This window comes from Dromaius novaehollandiae, chromosome 6 (assembly GCF_036370855.1).
Source record: "Dromaius novaehollandiae isolate bDroNov1 chromosome 6, bDroNov1.hap1, whole genome shotgun sequence".
Lineage (NCBI taxonomy): Eukaryota > Metazoa > Chordata > Aves > Casuariiformes > Dromaiidae > Dromaius > Dromaius novaehollandiae.
Window position 1 is genome coordinate 28,821,923 of NC_088103.1, and position 13,467 is coordinate 28,835,389.

A 13,467-nucleotide genomic window follows, 5' to 3' on the forward strand; every position below is an offset into this window, starting at 1 on the left:
ACAGTGTTTTCTTCTTCTATTTGTTTCCTTTCTGGAACTTTGTTATCAAGAACTGAAATTTCTCTTTTATCATATTTTCATCTGCATTCTTATCTAATGCTTGAAATGAATTCAAGAGAAGCTTAAAAACATTAGATACACTGTTACTCCAGAAGAAACGGAGTATAAATGTTGTGTGTAGGTAAACTCCCAAGGACACTGGAAAATCGAGACAGCTGAGGAACCCCGGAAGTTTGGCCATGTCTCCTGGCAAGCTGTGAATATCATTTTCATGGTACCACCAAGTGTCAAGACCAGAAGAGACATTTCTTTTGACAAGCACAGGCCAGCTTTCATCTAGCAAAGAGAAAATTTGTAATTCCAAATCCCTCTTAGATCAGACACACAACTTGTTGGAGAGGGAAGGATGTAACAGTGAGTTAAAACAATAATAATGTACATTCTAATTAAATATCCACAAATGGCCTAAGGCTGCGCATTACCATTATTTATGGACACTGTCATGATGATCCTCTGGCAGCAACTATTGTACTTACCATTCAAAAAGCATTCAAGAACAGTATTTCACAGTAACCTCATAGATGGTGATAAGCAGCACAGTTAATGAAAATAGTGTTTAATACTCAAAAGAGTTTTCTAAGAGTCCAATTTATCTCAGATGCATTGCTTTTACAATATTTTTTAATCTCTATTGAATTAAATGGACTTACCTGAGCTTACACTTTGTATCGACTTGTAAATCTGCTTCCTGGAGCATATAAATACGGAGATATGTCTGTAACATATACCAGACATACAATACACAAAAAAAGACAGTTGCTATGTATATCTCTCCATTTGTCTGTCATTTACATAACACCCTAAGACAGCATTCATACCAAAGCCAATCAAATGATCTCATAATAAAATATTCAAAAAGGAGAAAAAGAGTAAATCCAAAAATCCTGCAGTAAAAACAGGTAACATTGAATAAAAGCAAACACTATAGACTGCTTCATTTACTGCCATCTCAGCTCATTATCCCACCAAATGAAGCAAGCAGAAACTAATAAATATGATACATAAAAGGAAAAAAAGCACTGCTTTATAAAAATTATATAAATATATAAATAACATACATAAATGTGTGCATGTGTGTAGATATGTGTATATAAAAAAATGAAAAAAATAAAGCAGTGCAAGTTCCAAGGAAGAGAAAGGAAGAACAAACTGATTTGTAGACAAGCTGGGCTTCCATCACAGTGAATTATAGCTGAAAAACAACTTTTCAATGGTTTTTAGACTGTATACAAAGTAACTGATAGACTTTACCAATGAGTACATGCCTTCCAACTCACTAATAAAATATATTATCTCATTCCCTTAAGGCAGCTCCACAATCCTGAGCTGTCACAGACACTGGGGAAGAGGTCTGTCACAAACTTGCTCATCTTACTACTCAGTAAGTTATCTTGCTGTCAAAGTGATGATCTATTGCCTCTGGTGCCTGCAAAGGTTATAATTTTGCAAGGACAAAGTGACGTATTTTGTCTTTACAGTGAAGGGAAAGATACTGTTTGTGCCTCCTGGCTACAACTGGATTCTGCAGGATGCCATTAAACATATCTGGATCTGTACTACCACCGGTATCTAGCACCATGCCTAAGAGCTGAACATGCAGCACTCACCCCTCCCTCCAGAACTCAAAACTGAGAATGCTTCCTCCCAAAGTGGAAAGATGAAGGACCTTAAATCCAAAAACTTTGTACTTGGTGCATGGCTCCTGAAAAAAGGTCTCTGTGACTCCCAGGTGAGCCAAATGAGAACACAAGAAAACAGAGCTGCCATTTCATAGGTTGGTAATTCATGCCTGTATTCCAGATGCAAAACTGCATGAGCCTGTTCAATTCAGCAGGAAATGGCCACCATCCTTGCTTAAGGCTGACCTGAGTATATAGTAAAATGGGAGGAACATAAAGGCTGTGCACAGATTACAGAATTTTATTCAAGATCCTAACTAGGGCTCTGTGCTATCAGAAAGGTAGAGAAATGTGCAAGATCACAGCTTTTCCCTGCATGTAGTTATACCCAACACCCTACAAGCCTAAGACCAAAGAGAAAATTTCAGAAAAAGGGAGTCTCCATCTGGACATCTTCATCCAGACCATCTGAATTGTTTTGCAGTCCTAGGGGCAACAGCTCTTTGACTTACCACATGCTAGCAAGTACAGACAGCTTCCAGGGAAGAAAACAAAACTATCTTTGAAGTTTGATAAGCCAAATAGGAAACACCTACATTTTCAGAGAAGAAAAAAGTAGTGATTAGCCTGGATGTCTTGGGTTTTGCTTTGAAAGGATTACATCTTTCCAAGTTTCAGCATATCAGGGCTTGGGAGCCTACTGCCTGCAGGCAAGCTGTACCTTGCCGTTTTACAGTCCACAGCCACATCAATATATGTCAATTAACACAGGCAAACAATGTGGTGTATGAAAGATGTATTTGGTTTTCATAAAATTGTTGGTAAGAAACTTTTTCTCTTAGAAAGAACAGTGAAAACGAAGATATGCACACTGCTTTTTAAAATCTACATGAGACTATCAGAAGACAATCCAAACTGCAATTGTAGTGACCCACCCTGGCACAAGCAGTAAGGACAACATTTTTCTCAACTGTAATGCAGTTCTTTATTTTATGTTAGAAGGAAAAACTCTTATTTTTTTCTCTGTTCAATAAAGACTATAATAGCAATTAATTACTCCCTCAACTTCCATGAACAATAAAGTGTACCAGCATTCTCTTAATACACACACATACTACACAAAAGAAGTTGATGTGGTGCAAGTGCTTTCTGAGTGGCCGCGATGGGATCATGACACAGAAACAAGGTGCATACAAGTAAGAATGAGAACAAGTCCTAAAACAATATGCAAAAGCAAAAGTTACAGTGATTTCCAGACTCAAAGCAGTTATACCACATTACAGAAAACTCATGCTCCGCTGACTTCTCAGTCTCACTGTATGAATTAAAACAATGCTATTTCCATAATCAATTCTGCCTTTCAGAATTTCACAGCAGGTCTATGCTACATTCAAAGTACAGTTAACGTAATATGCACATGCAAAAGAGAATGAATTGCGTGCAAGTGATAATTTTACTCTCTAGGTTGAAACACTCTTCGAGGTGTTTTTAGAAAAGCAATTAATAATCTCTCTTAGAATTTTAGGCATCCATCTATCTAGCAGAATATAATCTGATTAACAACATTCATTTCCTAATGATGCCTAGTTTTATCTTCCAGGAAAAAAAGGCTTCTAAAACCCTTATGCTGCAATGGAGAACAGTACAGAAAATATCTCCTGAAGTTATACAAACACACAGGTAGACATCGGTGACATAACTTCATTAGGTGAACACTCAGAACTGCATCTGTAAAAATACAGAACCAGTTCTTTCGGTATACGATCAGCTAACTGCATGCTAGCAATTACATTAAGATATCTGGGCTTTCAAGAACATTTTTCAAGCAACAACCATAACTGCATCTACTACAAGCCACAGTTTGATAAGCAGTGCTTTCAGCAGCAGCAACGCCCACAGAAGCGGCTCTTACCTCCTGCTCCCTGCCTCCTGCTCCCTCCTCCTGCGCCACTGGCAGCCGTTTGCAGGACCACAGAGTACAACGAATCAGAAATAAAAGTAATCAATAACCAAAGAAGAAAAGGCTCTCCTGAACCTGTTTCAGCTCCCTGATGCAGTTCACCACAGTCCCACAAATGGCTGTACTAGTACAACTCGGAGGGTGGCAGGGGGCTGCTTACGCAAGCACGGTCGTCTAAAGAACTGCATGCCAAATTTCTCCCTGAGAAAGCAATTGTGTTTGCACCAAAGCATCTGAAAAATCTCCCCCCCTGTGCCCAATCCGTGGGATCCTGGCCCAGGAATACAGATCTGGAATGGATCCCTGGGGGTCTCCTAGTCCCGTCCCTCGCAGTGGCAGTCAAGTACCAACTGAGCAAATTCTGTCAGTCAGGAAACCTATTTAGTTAAGTCACTTGCTAGTTGAATGAGTATAATACAAATTATGGTTGAAGTGAATAAACGAATTGGGGAAAAAAGGTTTCTTAGGTTTCCTCTTTCTTCCCAGTAGCTAAGCCAGTTTTGATACAGCTTTGTAAAATAAAGTTGCACGCTGCTATTATTTCTTTCATTGCCACCTCCAAACTTGAGTTTAAAGCAAAAGTTAATGATTGAATTTTAAAGTCATTAAAATGGAAGCACTGAAGGAAAGTCCTGAAAAACCTTCAATTAAAATGCAGCTGCTATTATACTGTTGTAAAAACATATATAAAATATAATGCAACGGAAAAATAGTATATAAAACAAAAAAACCCCAAACCCCCAAAACGCACAAAATAATGAGTGATACATAACTACACACAATTTGTATGAAAAGCTGATTGTTACAGTTAATGATCTGAAGTGAGAAATAATACACCTCTAACCAAGGCATAATAGAATCACTCTGAGCAAATGTAATCCTGTTGCACTTCATTAAGCTTCGTGTTATCCTTGAATTTCCCAGCACTAACGGAAATGTTTCTTCATTGCCTCTGCAGGAGCAGGCTTACAACAACAAACAGACTCAGCTACCCAGCTAGCTTGTTAACTTAATGAAATCAACTCCATCACAAGGCTATCTATCTCAGAAACCCAAATTCACCACAAATTAACAACTTACACTGAGAGATATTAAACAGAACACTTAAAATAAATGAGTGGCAAATTAGTCTGAAAGTTCAAAATAAGGATAATACTTGCTGCATCTTCTGGCAGTTTTTTTCCCACCAAACAGCTCCCTGAACCGTGTCAGCCTGTCTGGGAGCACGTTTCCCATAAGGTCCGGTGGTGGTTAGGCACGTGCCTAAGCACGTTATTTCACACCTGGTTAAGCCCTGCAAGGGACTACGTGCTCTCCTGCATACGAATTACATACACATCCCAGAAGAAGAATCAGTGACATCTGGGACTGGGATCGCTGCGGTCTGCACAGCTTACTGTTTCTGCAGAAGAGCGCAGACCTTCCAGCCCGTTGTCGAACGGCCACCGCGAGCTCTCGGAGCTGCCGTGGGGACAGGCAGCCCAGCAGCCCACCGCGGCAACGGCCGTGAGCGCGGGCGCGAGCGCATCGCCTGCAGAGCAAAGCCTCGCCCTTCCACCTTGGGCACCGCGTAACCGACCTGCAACAGGTACGTGCTTCCCGCTGACGGAACAGGGAAGAGAGAATTAAGTTCTCCGGTGCCATCTAGGAACTTGAAACTGCTTTTTTTCCTTAGCTGGCCGACTGGCATCTTGTTTAAACAACAGCTTATATACGCAGTTTCTCAATAACGTAGTTTACGCACTCTTCTTCTTACCCTTCGCAACTCTAGAGTCCGCGACACAGGGACCGCGCGGAAGATCTCAGCCGAAACGCCGCCGCAGCGCCGCAAACCGCGGCCGCAGAGGACGGGGCTGGCTGCGCCCCCCCCCCCCCGTGCACCGCCCGCGGAGCCCCCGGCACACACGCGCACCCCTCCCCCCCCGCGCACCGCCCGCGGAGCCCCCGGCACACACGCGCACCCCTCCCCCCCCGCGCACCGCCCGCGGAGCCCCCGGCACACACGCGCACCCCTCCCCCCACCCCCCGCGGAGCCCCCGGCACACACGCGCACCCCTCCCCCCCCCCTCGCGCACCGCCCGCGGAGCCCCCGGCACACACGCGCACCCCTCCCCCCACCCCCCGCGGAGCCCCCGGCACACACGCGCACCCCTCCCCCCCCCCTCGCGCACCGCCCGCGGAGCCCCCGGCACACACGCGCACCCCTCCCCCCCCCGCGCACCCACCTGCGGGCGCCAGTTCCCGCGGGTCCCGGCGCCGCGGAGCGGAGCGGAGCAGCAGGGAGCCCGGCGCAGCGCGGCGGGGGCCGGGCACCCGCTGGGGGAGGCAGCGGCCGCCCCGGTGCTCGCCCCCTCCCCGCCCGGCAGCGGAGGCTGCAGGTCGCCAGTCGCCCCACACGCCGGACACCTCCTGTGCCCGCCACCGGGGGGGCTCGGGGGGAGCAGCTGAACGCTGCGGTTTTATCTCACTCCGTAAATGAGTTTGAAAACGCCCAGGAGCTGCCCCGGCCGCGTTAACATCTCACCACGCCGGCTGGCTGTGGCAAAAACCCACCAGCTCCCCCTGCAGAGGCCGCTTACCTTCTCCGGCTCTGTCCCGGCCGCAGGTTTCCCTGCTGCGGCTGGGCCTGGGTGGACGCTCCAGGCGTCCTCCGCGCTGGACCGGGACCCCTCCTTGGGCAAAGGCCTTTCAACAGTGGCAAGGGCAATTTCATCGCGTTAACCTGGTTTTGCCCATGAGGGCAGAGCCTGTACCGGGATTTCTGGGTGAGCGATCTCAGGATTTTCAGAAGGTATTTTTAAGCTCTTCTAAAGACAAACATTTAAGACTGGAAGTAATAACAAAACTCTTGTATGCAGATAACCGCTTGTCACATACAGCAGTCCTGCATGTCATACACAGTCAGGAATCGTGCTGCCATTGCTCACTAGTTCTAAAATGTTTAAACTCAGCTCAAAACCCCAGACCAGGGGAAGGACTCACATGAATTTGAGCAGGCTTTGGACCCTAGACTCTTGGAACAAGTTTCAAATTCCAGCAGCCTTTTGTTTATCCAAGAAAGATAAACTAAGTGGCCTGTTGAATACTGCAAGGGTTTTCAGGCAAGATCTGGAAAACAACAGGTCTTTGCTCAGAATGGACATTAAACATCCTGTGACACTTTCTATAAGAACAAAGATAAAGAAGGACCTTTTCTTTCCCTCCCCAAACATGCTTGTCTGACAAGGACTGCCTGGTTCCTGTCTTGTACCCAGGACCTTGCTGCCTTTGAGTGTTGCTATAAACAGCAAGTGCAAATCGCCCAGGAGAGCACGAGCAGAGCCTAAGGAGAGGGTGGCTGTTAGGTGTCTGACTGCTCTCCCAGGGTAAGCTCAAAATCCCTCAGGGTACATAAGTACACACAGCTGGAGTAAGCAGAGCTGCTTCTGGGCAGTTTCTTGGTAGAAAGGGACTCCTCTTTCCAGGTCTTGGGGCTACTCTGAATGGGACTGTGGCATACAAGTACTCCCTTATTGCTGCATGGTACCTTGCAGCAGCTGTAGAGAAAAGGGCTAGATTTTCCCCACAGATTGTGTGGGGAACAAAAACTTTTTATTGAGAAAAAAATGCAGCTCTCACTTTCTTGGTGAGATTTGGATTTTGCTCTTTTTACAGTTCTGTGGTATTTTTGAAAGATTTCTAAGCTTACAGCAAGTCTCATCAGCACCATCATAGAAATCTACGACAATTCCCCCATCAATGATGAGAACAACAGCGATCACTCAGGCTGGCTGCTGGCATTTTGACCTCTGGGTCAACAACAGGTAACACTTTCTTCTTTGTGGTGCGCAAAGGACGTGGTCAGAGCACCACAGAAAAACACACAAAGCACATCAGATATTGTAAGTATGGGGCATACTCATGAATATGAGCTGCAACACTACTCATTTTTTGCTGACCCTGACTAAAACAATATGCGTGACTTCACGTGGCTCTGTGGAGCAACATTCTAACAATAGCAGAAATAAGAGGTCTTGGTTTATATTCATGTTTTGTACATTTGTGACAGGTTTCCTTGAGTCACTGCTAGAACAGATTTTTCTCATACAAATTGCAACTGCAGACATCTGATAAATGATCTGTTTCACTGCTTCATCTAGCAGTTTGACAACCACCACAGAAAATAATTCACTTGTAGTGACCTTCTCGGTTGCTGGACTATGCTTGTTACTTCTCTGGAACTGCTGTCATCAAGACATCAAAGGAATACATTCCCTCACCTGGAGTGCCTGACCAGGTTAAGACAACACATCTGGGAGGGGTGTTTTGTTTTGGTCTCTATGCAAACATGAGCAAGAATAAAACCTTTACAGTGTCTAATTCTTTTTGGTTTGGAAAATGCAGAAAAAGTGTAAAACCAGAATGTGATGGGTGAAGTGAGTGCTTTTATAGTTTGGAGGACAGTTATGTGCCATGGTACAATGTATGAACAACCTTTCTCTGCATGTGTGTGCTTTAAGTAAGTGCATACTTAAAATTATTTGTGATAAACTGAAAACCACACTACCCTCCTTCCTCTCCCTTCTTCCTCCACCCCCCTAATAAAAACAGCCAACATTACAGGGATATATTGTAACTGCATGCTCATAACATTTTCAAATCTGGTCACTAACTTTTGGATCTCCAGCCTTTGATATTTTATAGTGAATGGGACTCATAGCCTGACATCTCTGAAAATTCAGCCAAAGACATCACAGGTTGGACAAACTGTAATCCGCATAGTTTCCTCAGTTTCCCATTTGCAGCTACAACCCTCATCTTGAATACCCCAAGGCGAGTAGTTGAGGTGCTCACCTGCTAGTGAGCAGAGCCTCCTTTAGATGAGGTCCAAGCTGTGTTGGTCACCTACCTACCGGACTTCCGGAAGATCATAAAACAGTGATGAATTCCTCAAAATACGTTGCTCTATTAGTCACATATGCAATCTGTTTTAGGAAAAAAGGGTATGTAATAGCTATTTCACAGCCTTCCCTCTTTTTGCAATAGAAATTCCTGGAAAGTAAGAACCATTGTATGGGGTCAGACGAAAAAATTAAGAACAGCCTTGTTTCTAAGGATGCCAAGGACTACACGCAGCTACATCTTGCAGTCTATTTTGCCTAAACGTCTGCATCACCTTCCTGAACTTTGGGAAAGGCTGGCAGAAATATCCTCTATTTCTTGATATAAACTAAATATAGACAGATTAATGTTTAGTATTATTTGAACAAGAGGATGATCTATCTCCTTTTAGTGATTACAAGCTTCCCCACTTCAAAGCTAGGAGTGAGAAAGCCCAGAAGTTATCCTTCATTTTTTCTTTCACTTTTCTTCAATAACAAAAGAACAGAAAGACAAACCCTTAGTCCTGCCTACACATGGAAGGCCCACAAGGTATGAAATCAAGTTATGTTGCACAATGTTAGACTATTTTGTTATCATGAAACAGGACTGTCATTTTTAACAACCTGTTGCCTTGCTGCTGTTTATCTGTGGTCTCTGGTCTGGTGTAGCATTGAAATCCTTTAAATGGAACAGCCTATCTATAGAACTAACACCATGGCATTTCTCTTTACAGTAGGCATGTTTGACATCCAGCTACACAAATCATTATCAAAAACATTTTCTAACACTGGTTTTCCCAGTGTAAACTGGGCCTTATTCACATAAGTAAGAGTTTACAGAAACAAGCACAAATCCCAGAGAGGAGGCACCCCAAATTCACTCTTCCACTGCGCTTGCACTTTTAGGTCTGAGTACATGCAGTAAGCTTTTGGATGCTTATTAATGCACAGATTTACCAAAGATCAGCACTCCAGCTAGTCAGAAATTTCCAGTGCAATAGTTTTTCACTAGAAAACAGATTCACTAAAACAAATGTTCTATGGAAATACGGTTCTGACAAACATTTGGCAGTACAAAGGCAAGAGATTTAGGAAATCTTGTCTGTCAAATAACTTTCCTTTGGCGGCCTGCTAGGCTTCCTGCTAGCTTGCTTTTTTGGTGGAAAAAGGGAAACTTCAAAATGTCTGAATTTCATTTCAGATCAGAAGGAAGCCTTAATTGGATGCTGGAATTTTTCACAACATGGGAATAATAAATATGAATTAATTGTACTTGGAAGCAAGCCTTCGCAGAGCCATTCAAGTCTCTGCCTTCCATACCCACTTGACTGCGGACTAGAGGCGCAGGCTATTTCGATCTATGCAGAAATCTGACACCAGAAATAGCCATAGTGTTGCTCAAGTCTGAAGAGAGCTAAGCATTTCCATGGCTCTACAAATTTTCACGGTATTTTATTTCTGTTCTCCCACTGGATGACAAACACGGCTTGCCATGCCCTTCAGCAGCGATGGTGTTAGCAGCTTACCCTGCACGTCACAACAGTAAGGATGCAACACCAGACTCCCCCTCACTTGTACCAACACTCAGAGAAAAGCACAGCGAGGTCTGCCCCTTTGAACAGTTTGCACAAACAGGGCTGAGGGGGGGAACAAAGCCTGAAGGCAGTGCAGGTCTGCTTCATCCCACTCCCCAAACCTGGCCGCAACACCAAACGGAGGGAGATGGTGAGCCACCACCCCTTCTCCACACCTCTACATGGCAGAAAACCTGTCACCTGGGGGGAATGGGCTGTACCTCAGACTAAACTACAGTCGGCATTCGCTGACTGCTGCGGCTTTCGAGGAGAGCTCTTCACAGTTCACTGGATATGCTGTTGCTGCAGACTTTCGTTCCAGCTCACCTGCAAAACGTACAGCTTAGCAGCTAGCAATAATTTCAATTCAGTTTTTACTACTTAATTCCTGTATTTGCTGTGTTCGCAGGCTGGGGAGGAGTTTCTTTGCTTTAAAGTTTAATATATTCCTTTATATAAAATATGCCCATTGATAATATCTCGAGCAAACATTTACAAAGCTACCAAACTCAGAAAATACATTCATTCCAACTAAAGGGCAAATTACAAGCATCAGAGATTTCTGTTTTACTTGGAGATGTATCAGGTTAGTGCCGGGGCACTTACGTAACACTAAACCTTACACCGCATGTGTGTGGCGGGGGTGTGTGTGTGTGTGTGTGTGTGTGTAAGTTTTTTTCTGTTTTTTTTTTTTTTTTCTCCTTTCTTGGATTTGAGCATGTGTGGACAGAGTGCTAAAGCAGAGCCAGCTAAATGTACAAAGACTCCCTGCTAAATATCCTGTGGCAGGATATTTAGGTGAATCTTGTGATGCTGACTCTCCATGGCCTTGCATTTCAGCAGTGGCTACGTGGCTGCCAAGCTGGACAGGCTGCCACCGCTCTAAGGGAACAAGTTGCATTTCCCTGCTGCCACACTGGAGCCACTAAGCAAGGTGCCTCATGGTTTTCCAGCAAATTCGTTTTAACGTGTAAATTCAGCAGCCACTTGAAATAAGATAGAAGTGGATTTCTGAGACTGATTTCTATAGGAAAGAGAAGAAAATGGGAATTTTTCATCCAGAAAAGAGCACAGTCACCCAAGTCCCGAGTGGCTTGTGTCTATGCACACCTTCACAGGATACACTTACCCCAGTTTCTAATAGCGATGGAATAAAGAAGGGTTCACTGCTGCTCTCTTTTTTTAAGCCTCCTGATTTAATTGGAAAGGAACTGGGCAGGAACTGAACTGGTGGGTGGCAATGCCACCTCGTGGGAAGAATGGCATCGAGGAATCGACTCTCCTTTGTGCCACTGATACTGTTTGGCAGGGGAAGGTTTGAGGCACCACTTCTATCCATGTAGGCCCAGAGCTAGCAGGTCAGCACAAAAAGAAAAAAAAAGTTTACCAGACTTTCCTACTGTAAAAATACACAGATAGAGTACAAGGCTTGCTGATTCTGCAGTGGACGTGCAAAACATGAGACCTCAATCTCAAGCAGATGCATCCAAATGCATGAGTGCTTTCACGCAGGCCTGGGTAAAAACATCCTTCACTATTCTTGGGTGATAAATACACATCTATGTGCAGCCTTGAAGCCTAATCTTGTCTGCTCAAGAACACAAAGTTTAAAACACTAGAGATATGGAATGGTAGTAACTGTATCAGCTGCTGTAAGACTAATGCTGCTAATTGTAAGACTAGTAACAGAAACTTATTTCCTCATTGATAGATTTCTGATTCAAGCTTTACACTTGAATCAGAAGGGGCTTGTTCATTCTAAAGAGCACTTCTCTGATGTTTGTGTATTCAGTCTTTTTCTTGTGGCCAGATGTTCCCAACACTAAGTTGCCTATCATACATGATAATCTTCCTAGCAGGATAAGTGAAAAGGTCAGGAACCAAAAGGGAACAGATTCTAAATTACCTTCTTTCCTCAAACAGGCCAGCCAGGCAAATAGGCTAGGATAAGAAAAGCTTATTCTTTTCTCACTTACATGAATAAAGAGATTTCAATCTCCAAGATCAAAGAGCCCCATATTTAGGAAAGTAAGACTTGTATACTGTCTTCATGCAAGTGGCCATCAGACTATACAGAGTGATATTCAGTATCAGCTCTCTTGCTCCTAAGCTGATAAAGGTACTTATAATTCCAGGGTTGGTATCTGAGAACTTCATAGTAGTGTGCATAGAATGAAACTATAAAAAACATTTTTACCATAACACTGTGAAGCAAATGTCCATGGGAGTCTGACAAAGAGGATCTTGAAACACTTTCCATGTTGTATTAGGCAGGTTAAAAAAATCAAGCTCTTAGAGAGAAAAAGAAAAATCAGAAACTGAAAAAAGTCTTCCTAGCAAAAAGCTAAGCTGACCTTGATGCTTGTTTCCATGAATGAAAGTTGAATTAATTTTCAGAGGTGAATGCCTCTTTTCTGCAGCTTCACCTTTTCGGATGCAATTTCTAAGCAAGGGAAGAGAGGGGGGGAAAAAAAAAAAGAAAATAATTTTGAGAAGGATCAGCTCCTGAATATTTTTGGGCCTACCGGTAAATGAAAAAGAGCAGCTGTAGTGTGGGACAGGTTATGGGCCACAGTCTGCAGCCTTCACCAGGAAGCAGCCTTGGCTTCCCTTGTACAATTCTTCCCTCTTCAGAGAGGGGGCAAACCAGTCACGCATAGAGCACTGCCACACTGCGCAGGCAAATCTGCTGGAGAGACGACTTCAAACCTCCTATATTTGAAGAGAAAAAGAGATAACTTACTTTCTAAGCTGAGAAAGAAGCAACTCTAAAACACTAGGAAATTTGGGAAAGGGTTTTTGGTTTATTTCATAAATATTTCTGGATTTTTCTGTGCACAGCTTTTGTAGCCAAGTGCAATATGCTGAATGCTAGCTGGGTAACAGCATGATTATGTCCTAAGAACAGTATGTATTTGTTTACTTAGTCAAATAACAGTAGGGGTGAGGATGCTCAAAAAACAAAACAGTTCTACTAAAAGGAATTAAAATTTCTTTTAAGTAGATTCAGCTACTTTTCACGATTCATTTAGCCAGCCAGCTTTGATAATGAAAAACTCATATTCTTTTAGTTGTTTGAATTAATATACATTATTTTTTAAAGACAAATAATTTTCAAATACAAAAGAGCATTCTTAATTTTCAAATCAATTCTAAAGATTCCTTACTTATTTCAATCTCCCAGCAAAGCCTAAACAACTTTCTCATCTGAAGAAAGGACTTTCTCACAGCTCCAGCTGCCCTTCCCACACTATACTACTACATTTTGCAAAACAGATATTCACAGACCACATTTGACTATGCTGCCTCAATAACACACTGGACCAGAGACAGGCAGACAATCAGGATAGGATGGGGCAATGCCGGTGGGAAGAGAGAGGGGACAGATTCAG

The 13,467-nt window shown here is 43.4% G+C and overlaps 1 protein-coding gene across 3 annotated transcripts in view; it reads right to left on the reverse strand.

Moving 5' to 3' along the window:
- Positions 1-6,200, reverse strand: part of SLC16A12 (solute carrier family 16 member 12) — a 37,234-nt gene extending 31,034 nt beyond the window's left edge. The window contains exon 1 of one of the 3 annotated variants that reach the window (XM_064514015.1): positions 5,865-6,200. The gene's annotated coding sequence lies outside the window, so the exon portion shown is untranslated. Of the gene's footprint in view, positions 1-3,591; positions 4,912-5,395; positions 5,479-5,864 lie in introns of those variants that run through there. The other 2 variants (XM_064514016.1, XM_064514017.1) reach the window with 2 other exon arrangements.
- Positions 6,201-13,467: the final 7,267 nt, after the last annotated feature.